The following is a 13,534-nucleotide window of genomic DNA, read 5'->3' on the forward strand; positions in this document are numbered from 1 at the left end:
ATTCAAGAAGATTGTGTAAAAAGCAAAATATTAAAACTCTTCTCGAACGTAATTTAAAAACAGAAGATAACTCACATCTTGGAGAGAGGAAGGATAGGAATAAAAGATGCAAGAGGCAAAGTGATGACATCATCTCAGGATGGACACTCGGATGAGCTTTTATCATTCAAGCCAGTTCAGAGTGTATTTCTTTATGAAGACTTCCCCGACCTTATGCCAGTAGTTAGTGTTCACTCTGGAGAACAAACCTCTCTAACACTTTATGTGTTGCATTTCCTGGTACCAACAGATACTCACATTCTAGCTAAAAGAAGGAAAGAGACATGAGTGTTCAAGGTGCATGATTACAGCTTCCCTTACCTCATTTCTTGCCACCCATCACTCTCTGTTAGCTAATGGACTTTCAGAAAACATCTCTGAGAGTTTCATGGATGAAGAATTTGCTTTGGGTCCTTTACCTTTTGAATCGCTGGAAGGGAGATATGTATCTCCAAAAATGTATACTTAGGAATCATTATAGATTACATATCTTAGCATGTTTAGGTAAAGGTCAAGTTATTCTTACTCTAAAATGAATTCAAGGGGAACTGGGTCTACTCATTTTACTACTGACTTAATTATTTTATTTTACTTTATTTTTTTATTATGTTGCATTAGCTAACATAGTACATCGTTAGTTTTTGATGTAGTGTTCAACGATTCATTAGTTGCATATAACACCCAGTGCTCATCCCAACCATGCCTTCCTTAATAGCTATCACTTGGCTACCATCCCCCCCACCGCCCTCTCTTCTGAAACCCTGTTCAGAACGTTCTGGAGTCCAGAGTCTCTCATGGTTTGTCTCCCTCTCTGATTTGTTCTCCTTTAGTTTTTCCTCTCTCCTGACTTAAAATTCAACAAACACAACTTGAGCAACTGCCATACATTTGTCACTGTTCTAGGCATGATTTGAAGGCCACTCCTGTGAGCAATGATTCATGGAATACTTCTTTCTCTCTGTGAGACACTAAGTTCCTTGATGGTGGGGACTCAGAACAGTGTCTTATTTTATCTCTCTTGTCCTTAGACACTCAATGCCTGAAACATTCTCCAATATTTAGTAGATGCTTCATAGTGTTATTGAATCAATAATGGACAAATAACTGTAAATGAACAGATGGTTGAGTGAATGAATATATGAGTTCTTAGAGGAGTAATTCCTAATCATTGACCTTGAAGAGATTACACACTGGGAAAAAAGCATAGAGAAGCACATAAATTATTTTAATGCATGCTGGAATGAGGTAAATACCATTAGAGGTGAGCCTGCTTAAAATAAAAATTTAAAAACAGCACTATTAATGTTTGGGTGAGCATGGCACCTCCTGAGAAAATAAGCTAAGAGTAAGCAGTAATTGAAATTATCCAGGAGGATGGATTGGCTGTCATAGTCAGGGATGGGACAGGAAATAAGTGAGGACATTCTAGCCTAAGGGAACAGAGTAAACAAACACAGCAAGGTGGGAGATCATGAATGTTTGAAGAATTTGGTTTGGATAGCTTATATGTCATGTGTAGGTAAGTAAGGGAAAATAAATGAGATTCACACACTAAGTCTATGTTATATGGATCCTTGAATGCCTGGGTTTGCTAATTTGGAAGTGATAAATCATGAGGAAAAGCTGTCTTGGTACAAGGGCCATAAAATAGGTTTGTTTTAACATATCTCCCAAAACATAATGGTTCTAAGGAAAAGACTGGAATTATAGGGAAGAAAAGGGATTTGTGATAATATGATATGACTTGTCTTCAGGTTCTTTGACAAATCAGGATATTCTTATGTTTATAATATAGGAATCTATGATGTGATTAAACCATGATATTTGTCTAGCAAGTAAAATACGAAGAAAGCCATTAAGGCAGTTTTGTTAAATAAGCAGTTAAAATAGTAGTGGTTTTAGAACGTTATACTTTTTCTTTATGCTACATTAAAAGTTATGTGATCAAGCTGACCTGAGGTTTCCAAACAGAAGCTGAATAGTCAACCTCACATTGTTAAGAAGTGAAAAAGATCTGTGCTGATTTGCATTATGTATCACTCAAGGAGTCCAAAGGATGAAAATGAACATCTCATGTGGGCCAAGTATTCCTAGTTGTAGCAAAGAAAAGGCCCATGAGCATCCCACTGATACCCTTTATTTCAACACTTACGACTGCAGTGGAATAACTCCTTATGCTTAGATGAAAATCTTCTTTGGAAAAAGACACATTGGGTCACTCTGCTGAGTGGTTCCTGTTTATTTGCATTTACAGGGCCTTCTGCTGCACTTGCTGGGTGCCTCTCCGGCAAAACTCTGAGAGTGGTAAAACCCCTCTGTTCCCAGCTCCAAGCTTGCTGGGTGTAAAGATAGAGGCTATCAGCAATAATTGCTGGATGTGCTGTGTTTGCACATCTGCGGTGGCCTTCTGAATTGAGTTTCAGGCCAGAGCCAGGCAGCAAGCCCCCCCCCCTTTATTTTTGCTGTCACACCATTACAGGAAATGAGATTATGGCACAAATCATCGTTCACATGACTCTAGCATTGAAGGTTAGTGAGATATTGCAGAGATAATTCCATAGCCGCCATGGCCCTTGATAATAATTGCAATGTGACCACAGGGGATCACCTTCTAATAGGCTTTTGTTCAGTCAATTCAGACTCTGTTGTGTGCTCTGAGTTTGGATAATTAAAGTTGTGTCTCAGAAGCCACATGTGGTAGCTCATAATTATGTAGTCGAGTCTGAGAGGGACCTGAGGTGACTGACACATGGACTGGAGTAAGAAACAGGGGCCCTGGTGACCAGGCAGAAAGAAACCAGTCCCCTCATTTGGGAACAGGGGGATGGTGTTCACTCCACAGCATCCACTCCTTTATTTATTTTAAAACGAAAATGAGTAATTACAGCCCTTCCCAGTCCAATCCCTTACCCTCCAGAGAGACTTTCCCTAACCCTTTCCTATTGCCTCCAACAAAAGAATGGTAGCTGACCTGGGCAGTGAAGAAAATAGACATGGCTTATTTAAACACCATCATGGTTTAATTATTTAATCATTTGCATGTTGAGTGATTTGCATAAAAGCAGGAAAAGTCCCATGTTGGAATTTGGCCTGTATCTCCTCCTATTCCTCACTGGAGAAAAGATCTCGAAACTTGGCCTGGTGTAAGCTCTTTAATTTTAGAGAAATGTGAACTTTGGAAAGCTTAGATTTGTTATTTTAAGGACACAATATTTGAAAGGAAAACAAATCCAAAGACCATATCCCATAAGGCCATATTTCCCAAGTCAGTTTATAGCTGTCAAAGAAGCAAAGTAGTTGATTTTCCCCATGCAGTATGCCCTTGAAAAAAAGCATTCTCCTGGGCAGAATAGGCAGACTGCTTTGGTAAGTAGGTGCCTCTTCAACATTCTAAGACTGGGTCCCATATTATCTATATGGAACATGTAAGAGATGGCTATTTTACCGTTCTGTTTAAAAGTTGAATTGTTTGGACAGGACACCTTCTATCCTAAATCTTTAGACTGTTTAGAGGATTCGTGGAATTTACTTCTAAAGGGCTTTCAGTTTCTGAGCCTGGAAAGTAGAATTCTGTTTTTTGTTCTAATATAAGACATCTTTTCCTCCAAGTTTTGCCAGCAAAATGGAGCAGATTTGCTATCCCAAAATATGTCTCTTTGGCATAAAGATTATTTTGAGCTAAAGGCAATCAAAACTGGGCAGATTCAGGAAAAGCTTTTTACCTCCCCCTCGGCTGCCTAAATTTACAATGGAAAGAGGGCCTGTACCAGAAACACAGCTATTACTGGAGATACTTCTTACCTAAGAAACTTATCTGCATAACAGGACAACGTTTGTTTCCAAACATTTCCTCTGCCTTCCTGTGAGTAGCTTTTCTCCCACTTTGAGTTACACACCTCTGCCCAGTTTCTTAGCTGAGGATGTTATATAAGACTCAAATACCTGGCTGCCTTTTGGGTTTTCATATTTTTACAGTGCTCTTATAGGTATGTAATTAAGTATGTTTTTCTCCTGTTTATCTCTCTTACAGCTATTATTAGACTAGCCAAAGAGCCTAGAAAGTAAGAAGGGAAAATTTTTTTCTTCCCTACACCAGGTAGACAAAATGCTTCCTTCAAACACTGCGATCTCTTTGAAGCCCAGCAAATTTATTCTTCAGCTAATGTGAAAACAACAATTGATATTCAAAATACTGCCCTTTCCTAAGACTTTGCCTTCCTGAAAATGAAACATATTTTGTACTGAGCACCATATGGTGTTTGTGGAGAGTGGACACACAGATGCTTCCTAATTAAAGCATTAAAGTTTGTCATGAGAAATGGCAGCCACAGATGATTTTGGCTGGGCGTGTGTATGGGAGGGGGTAGGTGGGAAGGGATCCCAGAGAGTGGGTGAAGTGGTAGGCTGACTCCCCGCTTTTTCAAACACTATCTCTGATTGGTCCTCAGGGAACAGATAATGGCAAGAGGCAGTTAATTTGAAGATAATTGAGAGATCTCTTGCCTGTCTTCAAACAATGAAACGAGGTATGGGGCCTCAGCTGGCACTTGTACTCTGGTAGGAAGAAAAGGGCCCAGAATTGTCTGCTAAAGCTGCCACCTCATTTTCACTTCTCACACAAAGCTGGGAAACCCCTTTCCCAGCCTCCACCCCCCCACCTGACCCTCAGACTCCCAGGCATGATCCTGTGTTTATTGTTTCAACACTTCAGACCATAAGTAAGAATTTGCAAAGAGAGAGGATTGTAGGGAACTGGGCATGGTCTCTTCTTGTGGAAAACAAGGGCTGTGCCTCTAAAAACATAAGCTCACAGACCAACTAGAAAAGGAGCACCCTCTCAGATGGCATGTTTTCTTCCAGAAAGGGAAGGGTTTTCAATTTTTTTTTTTTTTCCTTTCTCAGCATCCTTGTTACTATGTACAAAATCACTGAAAGTCCAGGAATACTTAAGGGACTTTCTAAGGCTGACTTATCCACCCAGCTTGTGATAGAGGTAACGTACAGGAAATAGTCTTAAACCAGGCTCCACAATTCCCTTTGCTGCACTGAGAAGGGAAGAGGTGGATCATAAAAAGTCAGGTGCTTTCTTTTCTTTTTCTTTTTTTTGGGGGGGAGGGAATCGTTCCTGCTTTTCTGCCTACCTTCCCAGCTCCCTTTTATTCTCTTTTAGGGCAGCTTGCTCATAACTTCTAGGAAACTCTTAAGCCAAGTCAATGGAAAAATAATCTGATTTCCTCTTTTAACACATACATGTGAGGAATAACTGGAAATTAGACTTACGTAAGTGTGAAAAAGAATGTTGCTCTTTTTTCTCAAAACAGGGAAACAATGGTGACATGCTTATGGGTATGACAATGATAAAGAACTTTACAAAGTGAAAACTTTACAAAGTGAAACTTTACAAAGTGGAGGGGAGGGGTGCCAGATTTACCACATTTATTCCTCATCAGTAAAACCCTAAAGAAAAAGATTTGTGGTAGTGGGCAAACAGGCAAAGAGTGGTAGGGGGCAATCTGAATGAGAAAACCAGGCAGGGGACTCTGAATTAGGTGACTCAGGCAAGATGGCTTGGGGGTCATGAAAGGTAGGCAGACAGCTGGGTTTGCTAGTCTGATTTTAAATTTTTTTTTTTTTTTAGACAACAATGATCTATTTATTTATTTATTTATTTACTTATTTTTACAGCTTTATAAACATATATTTTTATCCCCAGGGGTACAGGTCTGCGAATCGCCAGGTTTACACACTTCACAACACTCACCATAGCACATACCCTCCCCAATATCCATAACCCCACCCCCTCTCCCAACCCCCTCCCCTCATCAACCCTCAGTTTGTTTTGTGAGATTAAGAGTCACTTATGGTTTGTCTCCCTCCCAATCCCATCTTGTTTCATTTACTCTTCTCCTACCCCCTCAACCCCCCATGTTGCATCTCCTCTCCCTCATATCAGGGAGATCATATGATAGTTGTCTTTCTCCGATTGACTTATTTCGCTAAGCATGATACCCTCTAGTTCCATCCACGTCGTCGCAAATGGCAAGATTTCATTTCTTTTGATGGCTGCATAGTATTCCATTGTGTATATATACCACATCTTCTTTATCCATTCGTCTGTAGATGGACATCTAGGTTCTTTCCATAGTTTGGCTATTGTAGACATTGCTGCTATAAACATTCGGGGGCAAGACAACTGACAGAATGGGAGAAGATATTTGCAAATGACATATCAGATAAAGGGCTAGTGTCCAAAATCTATAAAGAACTTAGCAAACTCAACACCCAAAGAACAAATAATCCAATCAAGAAATGGGCAGAGGACATGAACAGACATTTCTGCAAAGAAGACATCCAGATGGCCAACAGACACATGAAAAATTGCTCCATATCACTCGGCATCAGGGAAATACAAATCAAAACCACAATGAGATATCACCTCACACCAGTCAGAATGGCTAAAATTAACAAGTCAGGAAATGACAGATGCTGGCGAGGATGCGGAGAAAGGGGAACCCTCCTACACTGTTGGTGGGAATGCAAGCTGGTGCAACCACTCTGGAAAACAGCATGGAGGTTCCTCAAAATGTTGAAAATAGAACTACCCTATGACCCTGCAATTGCACTGCTGGGTATTTACCCTAATGATTTTAAATTTTTTTGCAGTAAAACATATTTTTTCTGTTGCTTTGGTTAAGTTGGGACCAAGTATGGTCTTTTCTTCCCTGTAACCAGTGAGAATCTGGTGGTCTTCTCACTGGAGAGCTATCTTCAAGTTTGCTCCTGGGGAGCACCATAGAGGTGGAAATATTGGTCTATGTTGCCATTTCTGTGTTGTAATTACCCGCAAAAAGCACAATGGGATAAATTGCTGGGACCGTAGAAATAAAAAATAATGAAACTAAAATTAAAAATTTCTGGTTATCAAATGAGACCATAAAGAAAGCAAAAAGATAAGATTCAAACTTGCAGAGAGATAAGCCAATAAATGTTTAGTATTGAGAATAAAGAATTAATAAAGGTATGAAATCAACAAACCCAGCCCAATAGAAAAGCAACCCAATAGAAAAACTAGGTAAGTGACAGAAATAAATATTCTATGGTAAAGAAAAGACAAATGATAGATATACATGGGACAAAATGCTTGATTTCACTAGTAGGAAGGAAATGGAAATTAAACCCAAATGAGAACCTAATTTATAACACCAGATTAGTGAACAGTTGAGAAATCTCAGATCTCAAGTGCTGATATAAGTGTAGAGGATAAGATTGCTTATACACTCTGGAGTGTGTGTGGATTCGTACCACAACACTGGAAGATAATCTGGTTTTATTGACTCATCTAGTAATTCTATTCCTGGACATAGCCCCTCAGTAATTTCTGGTGCATCTACAAGATGCATACTAAGAACAAAAATTATCTAAACCAAAAGGTCATCAATAGGTAACTTTAAGAATAGATAGTGAAAATTTACCCCCAAAATACAGATATAGTGAAAATAAGGGCCTTTATACTTCAGTGTTCATAGCAGCAATGCCCACAGTCACCAAACTGTGGAAAGAACCAAGATGCCCTTCAGCGTTATGAATGGATAAAGATGATGTGGTCCATATATACAATGGAGTATTATGCCTCCATCAGAAAGGATGAATACCCAACTTTTATAGCAACATGGACGGGACTGGAAGAGATTATGCTGAGTGAATTAAGTCAAGCAGAGAAAGTCAACTATCATATGGTTTCACTAACTCGTGGAGCATAAGGAATAACATGGAGGACATTGGGAGAAGAAGAGGAGAAGTAAGTTGGGGAAATCAGAGTGGGAGACAAACCATAGGAGACTGTGGACTCTGAGAAACAAACTGAGGGTTTTGGAGGGGAGGGGTGTCGGGGGTTGGGTGAGCCTGGTGGTGGGTATTAAGGAGGACACGTATTGCATGGAGCACTTGGTGTGGTGCATAAACAATGAATTTTGGAGCACACACACACACACACACATTTTTTTAAAAGTATAAAATACAAAAAATAGTGATAGTGGAGTATTATATAGTAGTGAGAATAAATGAATTAGAACTAGTATATATCTAATGCAGACTCTCACATATCATATTTAGTGAAAAAGGAAAAAAATCCAGGTTTTACAGGATTCCATACAATATGATGCCATTTTTCTAAAGCCCAAATCAAGCAAATAAAACAATATATCATTTAAAGATAGTTGATTCTTTTTATCCTCAGTAGTTATATTGTCTGTAAAGTTTTCAGTGAACTTAGTTAGCAAATACTGAACCATTGCTCCTAAGGAAAATAAACATACACCCACACCCACACCCACCCCACACACTCCAAGTAGATTATAATCTTAAATTCTGAAAACAGCTCCCTCCTCTGGTAGATTCTATTTTCCTGATTATATAGAAGAGAAAATGAAGTTCAGAAGCGTTTAAGTGACTTGCCTGAGCCACTCCACTAAGTAAACAGAGTGGGATTTTAAACCCTGCTCAACCGACCCCAGAGCCTATGCTTTCTGCACTATACTGTACTGTCCCTTACTTCTCCATTCTCTGGTCATCACTGTATGAGCTGAAGTAAGAAGGTGTTGTGTTGTCTCAGCTGACCTCAGGTGGGATCATGTTTGTCGGGTGACTAAATTTTTCTCTGTTCTGTGTGTGTTCACAAATGACTGTAAAAGCACTCATTTGTTTTGGTTGCCTGCTGTTTACTAGGCTACTGGACATGTCTAGTCATGTCTGAAATTTAGTTATGAATATTATCTAGACATAGGCCAGTATATGGAGGGGTGTGTGTGTATGTGTGTGTTCATATTTTTATATAAACATGGGATATCGCTGAATACTCTGCTGCCTTTTGATCTAATTAACTTTTTAAACTTTCCTCTAGAGTTTCTACCATATGTTACTTTTATTATGAGAAAAATATTAAATATAAATGATCTATGTATTCTCAGAGAAACTATAAGCCCCCAAATAAATACAAATAATAGCTTTCATTCTCCTTACTATGAAAAGAAAGTGTGATAATTTTTATTTTTGAGGGAATATTTTAAAACTGATTTCTTCCTAATTATTAGAATTTTTTAGGAAAAGACAGTAGAGTCATCAAATTGTTAATATGTCTACAAATATCAGTATACTTTTCTGTAGGTAGCAATAGTAAGTTACAAAGTAAGATGGAAAAATAATCCCACTCACGCTAATAGTAAAAGACATAAAATGGTTAAAAAACTTTAACAAGAAAGGTGTGAACCTATATGAATAAAATAAAATTTTTTGAGAGACATAAAATAATATTTGAATGTCCCAAGTCATACACTAGATGACTGAATGGCAATATTGCCTAATATAAACATGTTAGTTCTTCACAAACTCACTTACAGTTGTAAGAGAATTATGATTAAAATCCCAGAGAGGTTTTCAGGAAGAAACTGAAAAAGTTATTTTTAAGGTAATTCACAGGCATAAAGAGTGAAGAATAGCTAAGAAAATGTTGAGGATGAAGAGCATTTCTGACTCCTGCCAAGGTGGTAGGTTAGCACAGCCTGCTGGTTTTACTCTGTAGCATTGACCATGAAGAAACTACTAGAGTAAGAAGAAAATAGGGATTTCTAGAACTAAAAGGAAAAAAGTGAGAAACCCTTGGGAGACTGAACTGTTTGTGTATGTGTGTGTGTTGGGAATGGAGAGTTGGGGGGGGTGGCTTGCGGTGGCTACAGGCAAGACACAGGGCATTCAGGGGGCAGTTGGGAGAGGATAGGTTGGTGAAACTAAGTGTTGCTTTCCTACGTGGTCTCAGGATAATTCTTTACCTGCCCCAGGACCATAGAAATAGGCCCATCACTCAGGCCACCACTCTCCCAATAATATAAGGGTAGCAAAAACCTGACTAGGAAGAGCAGGTAATGAAAGGACATTTATTCTTCTCTCTCTCACTTTTCAAATCCCCCATTCTGGTGAATTTCCATATTTAAAAAACTGCCTTCTAATAACGCTGCTTCTTTCTAAGAGTTTAAGGAGACACACATAAAGCAGGTCTTAGGTATATATAGCTTTAAGTATATTTATCAGAAAATAAGAATGGTTGAAAGAAAAACTTAGCCAAGGGTGTCACTACAAGTGGGTAAAACGGTAATAGAACACTCAAGGAAGGAGAAAATAAAGATACAGGAATGAATAAAATACTAGCACTAGTAAAAGAAAATGTATACTCTTACACTCACAAATGAGGAATGGAGGTTGACCAAGCTCAGTTGTTTCTTTAAGAGTATTCCTAATATTGACAGACTCTAGAAGGAATGACAAGAAAAAAATTAAGTAGACCCCAAATACAGATAAAAGGGGAGAAATTTTTTTAATTTAAATTCAATTAGCCAACATATAGTATATCATTAATTTCAGATGTAGAGTTCAATAATTCATCAGTTGCAGATAACACCCAGTGCTCATCACATCGAGTTCCCTCGCATGCCCTCCTTAATGCCTATCATCTAATTATTCCATCTTCCTCCCCTCCAGCAACCCTCATTTTGTCTCCTGGAGTTAATAATCTCTCATTGTTTGTCTCCTTCTCTGATTATTTTCTGTTCAGTTTCCCCTCCTTCTCTGTTTCTGGTATTCCACATGTGAGTGAAACGATATGATAATTGTTTTTTTCTGACTGAGTTATTTTACTCTGCATGATACCTTCCACTTCCATCCACATTGAGGTAAATGGTAAGTATTCATCCTTTCTGATGGCCAAGTAATATTGCATTGTGTGTGTGTGTGTATGTGTGTGTGTATGTACCTCACTTCTTTATCCATTCCTCTGTCGATGGACATCTCAGCTCTTTCCGTAGTTTGGCTGTTGTAAACATTGCTCCTATAAACATTGGGGTGCACATGCCCCTTAGGATTACTACATCTGTATCTTTGGGGTAAATCTCTAGCAGTATAATTGCTGGATCGTAGAGTAGCTCTATTTTTAACTTCTTGAGGACTCTCCATACTGCTTTCCAGAGTGGCTATACCAGCTTGCATTCCCACCAACAGTGTAAGAGGGTTTCTGAAAGAGGGGGAATTACTAGATAACACTTACTGTTTAGAGATAACATTAAGAAAGTGAATAGGGAAGCCACAATCTGGGAAACAATATTTGTAAAATATATATATATATGACAAAGGACTTGAACTCAGGGTATATAAAGAACTCTTACAAGCCAAGAATGAAAAGCTAAACAGCTCCAATAAAAACTCAACACAATTCTCAAAGGAATATACATGCATGGCCAAAAGTACATGAAAAAGTGTTCAGTATCATTAATCCCAGGGAAATTAAAATTAAAGCCACAAATTAGATACTGCATACCCACTAGATTGCCTAAAATTTTTATTTTTTTATTTAAGATTTTATTTATTTATTTATTTATTTGAGACACACAGAGAGAGAACAAATAGGGAGGAGCAGCAGAGGGAGAGGGAGAAGCAGACTCTCCCCTGAGCAGGGAGCCTGATGCAGAGCTCAGTCCCAGGACCCTGAGATCATGACCTGAGCTGAAGGCAGACGCTTAACCAACTGAGCCACCCAGGTGCCCTAGACTGTCTAAAATTTTTAAAGATTGATGATCTGGGTTAAAGCCTCTGCCTTGGGCTCAGGTTGTGATCCCAGGGTCCTGGGATCGAGTCCTGCATCGGGCTCTCTGCTCAGCGGGGAGCTTGCTTCCGCTCACTACCCCCCACCCCCACCTGCCTCTCTGCCTACCTATGATCTCAGTCTGTCAAATAAACAAAATCTTTTAAAAAAGAAAAAGATTGGGGGCGCCTGGGTGGCTCAGTGGGTTAAGCCGCTGCCTTCGGCTCAGGTCATGATCTCAGAGTCCTGGGATCGAGCCCCGCATCGGGCTCTCTGCTCAGCAGGGAGCCTGCTTCCTCCTCTCTCTCTGCCTGCCTCTCTGCCTGCTTGTGATCTCTCTGTCAAATAAATAAATAAAATCTTTAAAAAAAAAAAAAAAAAAAGAAAAAGATTGATGATACCAAACGTTTATAAGGATATGGAACTAAAACTTTTCTAATTTGTTGGTGGCAGTGGTGAACCAAGGATGGGGGACAGAGTGGTCATCCTGAGCACAAGCGATAAGGGGGTGGGGGCGTTGTCTGAGGTAATTTAGTAGCAATAGCAAAACTGACTATAAGTCAATTTGCTTTTTATTATCAACATAAGCTAACAATTTTAAACAACATTTGTTATAAAATACTTGTCCCCCAAAAATATCTTTTTGTTGGTCTAGCCACTGAACAATTATTGAGCCATTACTCTTGATTTTTAACAATATACATGTAAGCTTTAGCACATGGAGAGTTTTATTATTTATCCTTTACTAATCATTGCATTTTACATGGAACTAAAGTCCAGTTCTCCCAGTTATATAATCATTCTCCTACACAATCACACTCAGCTACATGTGTTTTGAGAACAAGCCCCTTATGGTTTGAAATCTTTCAGCAGCCTTCAGAGCACAGTTTTTATCTCCAACCTACCCCTGTGCACCACACATGCTTGTAGATTTGAAACAAACAACAGAAGCATAGCGGTTGTAAAGTCAAAGAAACAGAACGTTAGTTACATGAATTCTGTCATTCTGTATGACTATGTGGAGTTTTTATTTGTGTTTAAAATTTTAAATGGAGAAATAGAATCCAAATTGCAAGGAATAATACTTTTGTGTATACTTGTCTTTATAATATTAGTAGCTAACATTATGTTTCTTGCTACATGCCAAACACTCTACTCAGTATCTCATCTAATAGTTATAGTGATCTCAGTGGTAGGTATTATTTTCTCCCCCACTTTATAGATGAGGAAACTAAGGCACAGAGGGACCATACTGATGGTCCTAGGTTGGTACATGGCAGAGCCAGAATTTGGACCCATTAAGTCTCACTCTAGAGAGGCACTCTTACCCATTTCATCACAATCTCTCACCACATACGTGCATGTATATGTCTTCTTCCAACTCTTTACATGTATTTGTGCTTTTGTCTACACATACGTGCTTCAGTCAGAAGTATGCATTGGCTCTTGAACAAATTATAAAGTGAGGACAGGAAAAGAGGTCAACAGTGCATCTCTCTGGGAGCTGTAATAATAAACACCAGAGGCGGCTGAACAAATGCTTGGATCTGAATTCTCATCTCCTTTTCTTTCTCCCATCCTTTTCTATACCACCAAATAGTCTTCCTCACATGGACTAAGGGAGCCTTGGGCTCCTGAGGGCATTCAGGAAACAAGCAACACTCACACCAGTTTAGGCTTATGTTCCCTGACAGCTTTAGAGGCTCAGGATGGCCCCAGGTTGAGTATGGTGGAGGGGCGGGGGGAGCCCCTTACCAGGCAGCATGCATTCAAGGTTCATGGAAGCTGTCTAGAAACTGCTGCAGTGTTTTCCATTAAAGACAAACTAGTTACACTGCCAAGTATTTCCAGGAATGTAGGAGTTTTTGA

The 13,534-nt window shown here is 39.1% G+C and overlaps 1 long non-coding RNA gene across 1 annotated transcript in view; it reads left to right on the forward strand.

Annotated features, from left to right (window-relative positions):
• Window positions 1-8,521: 8,521 nt before the first annotated feature.
• The window catches only part of LOC125100332 (uncharacterized), a 354,931-nt gene continuing 349,918 nt past the window's right edge, over window positions 8,522-13,534 (forward strand). The window contains exon 1 of the long non-coding RNA XR_007127502.1: window positions 8,522-8,660. This is a non-coding gene — a long non-coding RNA (uncharacterized LOC125100332). The remainder of the gene's footprint in view (window positions 8,661-13,534) is intronic.

The sequence above is a fragment of the Lutra lutra genome, chromosome 5 (genome assembly GCF_902655055.1).
Source record: "Lutra lutra chromosome 5, mLutLut1.2, whole genome shotgun sequence".
In the NCBI taxonomy this organism is placed as follows: Eukaryota; Metazoa; Chordata; class Mammalia; order Carnivora; family Mustelidae; genus Lutra; species Lutra lutra.